Here is a 6000-nt window from a genome sequence, read left to right on the forward strand (position 1 = left end):
GATCTAAAAAAGATGAATAGGGTAATTTCTTTAATGCAAATTACTTACCCAGCTCTGGTTAAAATAAACACATTAGTTATTTTTATTGAAAGATATGTTTGACTGCTCAAGAACAAATGGTAAGCAAGGAGAGAAGTAAAATTCCTCTTGCTAAATATTTTCCATTCCTGCCAGCACTTACGAACGTTACATACAATATCTGTACACGTACAGACTAATGAAGATGCATTCATGGTATATGGGTGGAATGAGAGCAGAGAAAAGATCCCAGAGGCTCAAGTTAGATTACAAAATCGCCAGCCTCCTGCAGGATTTCACTAAAAGGATTTAGAGTCAGAGCCAAATTGTTACCTATTAACAACAGCCTGTAGCTGCCTTTCACGGCTTGCAGCTGGACAAGGTCTAAAGTAACAAAAAGCATCACTTAAAATATCAAGCATGGCTGTACTTTTTGGCCAGAGCCCCTCATCTTAGCCTTACTTCAGTGAAGCCTGCTGTTTTTCTCACCCAACTGGGAGTATCACAGGGCTGAGTTCAGATGCATTTAATCAGCTTCCAGCTGATAGTTCCTCTCTGAGACTTTTCTGAGCTGTTTCTGGGAATTAATCCCTGAAACACCAGGGCTTTGGTTAGCTCGGCTAATGCTCCTCATACATAAACAGCAGAGAGATGGAGAAAGCCAGGAATAAAAAATACCCCAGCATATAGGCATTGATACATCCAGGCAGCAAATGATTAGTTAGTGACATTGGATTTGGAGGCCAACAGCTCCATCCCAAGATCCTTCCGACTGGCAGCTTAGATTATTTTGCTGACCCACAAGTACGCAGGGAAGGAGTTCCTATCTCCTCATCCTGCTCCTGGGAACATGCCAAGAAAAGCTGTTATTTACTCAAGACAAGATTATAAAATTCCAACTAAGCCACAGAACCAGGTAATCTCATTTCAGCAGACAAATCACCTGGGATTTTTTCTCCATGTGTTGAAGAGCCACCAGAGATTATTTTTCCTGTCCCACCTGAAGGACAGCAGCTATTGGTGCAGTTCCCCTGTTAGTGCTGCCCTCAAATGAAGAATTCCCAGAAACGCAGTCATCTGTGTAGCTCTTGGGCTTTCATGTCTTTTGCCCAAAGGTACGTATTTCTCCAACTAAGACATGCAAATTAATGAGGGTGTTTACTGTGAGTCTAAGCACTGTGGCTGAAAAAAATGAAGAATGCCCAGTAAGAAATCATACAATATTAATTTGTGCAGCATGATATTTACTAATAAATATTTTATTTGAGGAAAGGAGTACAAAGCTGTTATTCCACCCGCAAAAATTATGAATGCAAAATTAAAGAAGTAACTTCTGGAAGGCGATGGATAATGTGTTTTCTAACAATGCTCCTATTAAATTAATTGTTGGCTGTAGTCCCACAAAGCTGTGTGACTACTTGGAAATAAATATATAAATATATAAATGTATGAATATATAAATATATTAATACATGTATATTTATATATAAATAAAAGATCTGGGCTAGCACACTTCTAGAGTTGTTTCTTTTTAGAGAGAGGCTGAGGAATAGGATGTCCAGTTCCAAGTTTTATTTGTTTGTTTGCTTGTTTTTAAATAGCCTGTTTCTAAATAGGGAAGCAGGATTTGACATGTTCAAAATACATCCTTCTTTCTTCTCTTACCCTTAATAAATACGCTCACACAAATAGCAGCAGTCAGAAGCCTAACTGTCTGTGTAATGACACTTGCATCTGCAAGAAAATCTCTTGTTCATTGCATTCGGAGTCTTTGGAAGAGAAAACTAGGTGCAAAGTTAAACTAGCTAAAACCAAGACTAGTTTAGGGGCTGAGAAAGATTAGCCCTCACTGTCTCCCGAGACCTCCAGAAAATATAGAGCTGCTAATAACTGCATTAACACCTAAATCAGAGGCTCCCTTCCTGATGTTCTGCTGCCAGCGAGGTGGAGGTGTGCACCAAACCCAACTACTCAGCACCGCTAGTGTTAGGGGTTTGGCAGCTGGACATCTCACACCTATCAGGTCTTGCAATAACCGCAAACCAGGTTCAGCACCTTACGTTCTGCGCCTTGCCAGAGTAAATTGCTTTTTCTAATTTAAGCAGAACTAAAAATTCATGCTAAAATAAGAGAGCAAAATGCCCTGGAGAGTTCCTTGCTTGTGTGCTCCCATCCTCAGCCTCAATATTCAGCCAGCTAGTTATGATTTCTTGCTGGGAGGTTATCGATAGTATTGGATATGCGGAGGTTTGGAAAATGTCATTATTTCTGAGGGGAAAAAATAAGTTCAGGGATCTCTGAAATTTCACTAGGCAGACTCATAATAAGGGAGTGTTGCAACTCAAGTGATTACAGACTAAATGAAACACTTTTTTACAATCCTAACATCATCCAGAGTTAGAGGAATCCCAAGAAGTCATGGTCTTGTTGCCCCTGCTCCCAAAATGTCCAAATGTCCTCAGCATCGCCACCATCTTCTGTGGTAAACAGCAAGCGCATTTCTGGGTTTCCTCTGCCCAGGAGTCAGATAGGCCAGGAAACTCCAAGGAGATGTAGAAGGGAAGGGGTCTATTTAAAGAAGTGGAGAGGAGGACCTTACTGCTAGGATAGTGTCCTAAGTGACCTCCTTAATCCTGCAAGAGAGGCATTCACAGCTGTGTGGGATCATGTAGCCCTCAAACTGTATGCAGGGCGGCCAAGGGGCCTCCAAGAACAAGACACGTGGTCTGACTGCTCCTTGCTCCTGCCTGTGAGCTCTGCTTGCTCCTGAGCACCCCTGCCTGGCATGGCTGGTGCCCTCTCTACCCAACACCAGCCATTCTCATTCCTACTGATGCTCACTGCTGATGCTCAAGCCAGGCTCTGTGCATCATCCCAAAGCAGCACCTGTGGGTTTTATACCAAGGAATACAGCAAAAACTCATAAAATATGTCTGTCTGTGGCCTGATGGAGTCAAGTGTGGGGGTTTTTTATGATCTCCATTGACCTGAAAGTATGTTTTTCTCATCTTTGCTTGCACTTGGGTGTGATAACATGCAATTATTTTATTTTTTTTCAATAACGCAGCAGCTCACAGTTGGGTTCAGTAATTAGGCATCTTTCACAATGGATGGCAGATCATCCAGGTGTCTGGGCAGAAACAGTGCCTCAAAGCCAACTTCTTGCACGTTATTGTACAGGACTTTGCTCCTGTTCATTGAGCTTCAGGGCTTGTTCTCAAAGGATATGTGCTACGCTCTGTGGGAATGAACTGCCACAAGGCAGACATGGGCAAAGTCCAAACTTATATCTGAATGTCTTCAAAACACTGAAGGTGTTGAGATGTAACAGCTTGGCGTGAGCTGATCTCTAGCCAAAATAACTTGGTGAATAACATGGTGGAAATCATCTGTGCCAAGGAATCCTACTATATTTAATGCAATAAATTGCACTAACATAACACCTTTCATCACAAGATCACAGATTTCTTTACAAATATTAATTAACACCTGCCCCACTGCATCCTTCATCAAGGCTATCAGATTCATTGTCCCTTGTTTTTTGCTGCTGGTGGGAAATTCACTTAGGCATCACCTAAGTGAGTTGATGGCAAAACCAGGGGCAGAGCCCAGACAGTTAGTAGGTAAAAAGCAGAAACACTTTCTGCACAGAAGTATTACAGCTCCTTGACATTAGTGTGTCCTAGCCCTATTTTTGAAGTGATATTCATCCTCATGCCCAAGGATGAGAGAGATGCTGCACATCTACACAGGAGCTATGAGGCACATAGATCGTGATTTTGCCTGCTGCATCACAAAGTCTCCAAGGTGTTTCACTTCACTTCAGAGCAAGGTTGTTCATCATCTGTGCCACACTGTTAGCATGTCACACTAATACATGTTCGCATCCAGATATCTGCAGGAATTATGCCCTGATAGAGTGCAATTTCTTGGATGCCTTTAGCAAAGGAAATTGCTTTTTTCTTTCCTGCTTTTTTCTCATGCCAAAGTTCTCTATATATTCTTAAAAAAAAAAAAAAAAAAAAAGAAAAAAAGATTGTCCTTCTGCAGAAGTTCCTCCTGATACAAAGTTCCTTTGTGTCACTTCCTCCTCTCACTAATGCATCTCTAATAGAGCAATTACTTTATTATGCAGAACCAGTGGTAAAACACATTATTATATAACCTTAAAATGCTTCTGTCAAATTGGAAGTGTTAAAAGAATGAGAAAACTTCGAAATAAATCAAAACACGTGATATTCTGCAAAAGGCTTTTAGATGTTCCCTTGAATATTTCTAATGTTCTTTCTGTAATTTCTACTGCAGATAAATTCTCAGAGGTTTCATCTCCTATTTCACAATAAGTTGCCTCTGACACCTAAAGATTTTGACGGAATTTAATGTTATATCATTCACATTTTTCTTTAAAAAAAAAAAAAAATTATTCTAGTGCCAAAATTATCCTAGTATGTGTCTTTCACACTCTCTTTATGAGACTTTATATAACATTAATTATTCTTGCACGACAATTTCTGTATGCATGCTAGCACCTACTGTTTATTGGTGTTTCTTGTGTTTATTCCTAAACTTTATATTACTTTACCTGTTACTGAAATATTTTAAAATATTAATGTTTCATTCAAATGCTGCTCTGTTACAGCTACTTAACACAACTGCCACCCAAACTTAATAGGGAGGAATCTGTGTTTTGCATTCAGTGTAGTTATCTTTTCCTCTACTTGTGATGAAAGAGCATCATGAAACATGCTACAGTTTTTCTTTGTGAGATTTTACGGGCGCACTCCAGAGTATACTCTCTCTTTCAAAGAAGAAGCGGATTTGTAAATTAACAAAGATTTTTTTTTTTTTCAAGCAAAGGCATTTCTCAAAGTACAAGTGAGCTTGGAAAAAATCCAGCTGTACTTGCTTTTTAATAAAACCATAGGTTTTGAATACCACAGCAAATATAAGCATGTGCAGGTGGACGTAAACAACCATAATGAAGATACTGCTGTCCTCTTCTTCTCTGTGATGTTCCTGCTTAGGTTAGGCAGAATAAAGCCTCAAGAGTCCCTGTGTCTACTCTTGGTCTGCCTTGGCACTTCCTAGTTTAATGTTGTGTTCTGCTGGGGCTTTTCTCTCTGTTCCAGGGCTAATACTCCCATTTGTTACATATTAGGCTGAGATTGACCTTCTAGGCTGAAGAAAAGGAGCACTGTAAGGTATGTTCTGGTTTAGACTGACAGCACGCCTTTCTCTTGCTGAGATAAGTGTCCTTATATGTCAATCTACCCTGCTTTCAGGAGTGTTTTCCAGAACAGCATTGAAAATGCCTTTAATCAATCAACACTTAATAATGATGATTGAGGTATGGGTAGCAGGGACATACTGCTAATAACTATTGTTATATTGTTAGTCACAGCTTATTTTCGTAGGAGATAGAACCTGAAAGTGAAAATGATGAACCTATTTTTCCCATCCAGCATAAGTGAAAAATCAAACAACAAACGAAACTCGGCATCTATAATGAATAGCAAACCCTGCTTCAAAATTCTTAATGATTTGAAGTATTATTACTGGTAATGTAAAGCAGAACATCTGTCTAACTGCATTATTGAGAGTCATTTGTCTAGATTTTAACAGCAATCTCTTAAAAGCAAAGCCCTCAGCTCTCTGAAAAACCTGCCAAGTTTTTAAATGGTATGACAGTGGTATGTCATTTTCCATCCAGAAAGTAACAAAGGTTTCTATTATCTTTAGTCTATATTCTATGCAAGACACCCAGCAGAAGCAATCCAATGCCACCACGTTAAAGGCAGGCATGTTTGGGGCTTTATTCAGACATTGTTAATTCAGTTCAACAGCACAGAAGCACTTGCAAACTAAGTGCTGGCCGGTCAAGCTAAAAAGCATTTTATTAGCTCAATGAATGAGTTCACTGCTGCATTTGTGCTCTAGGAAAATGTGACAGGAGTTAAATTTAAAAATACTAGCTCAGGGTCC

This window comes from Aythya fuligula, chromosome 11, assembly GCF_009819795.1.
Source record: "Aythya fuligula isolate bAytFul2 chromosome 11, bAytFul2.pri, whole genome shotgun sequence".
In the NCBI taxonomy this organism is placed as follows: domain Eukaryota; kingdom Metazoa; phylum Chordata; class Aves; order Anseriformes; family Anatidae; genus Aythya; species Aythya fuligula.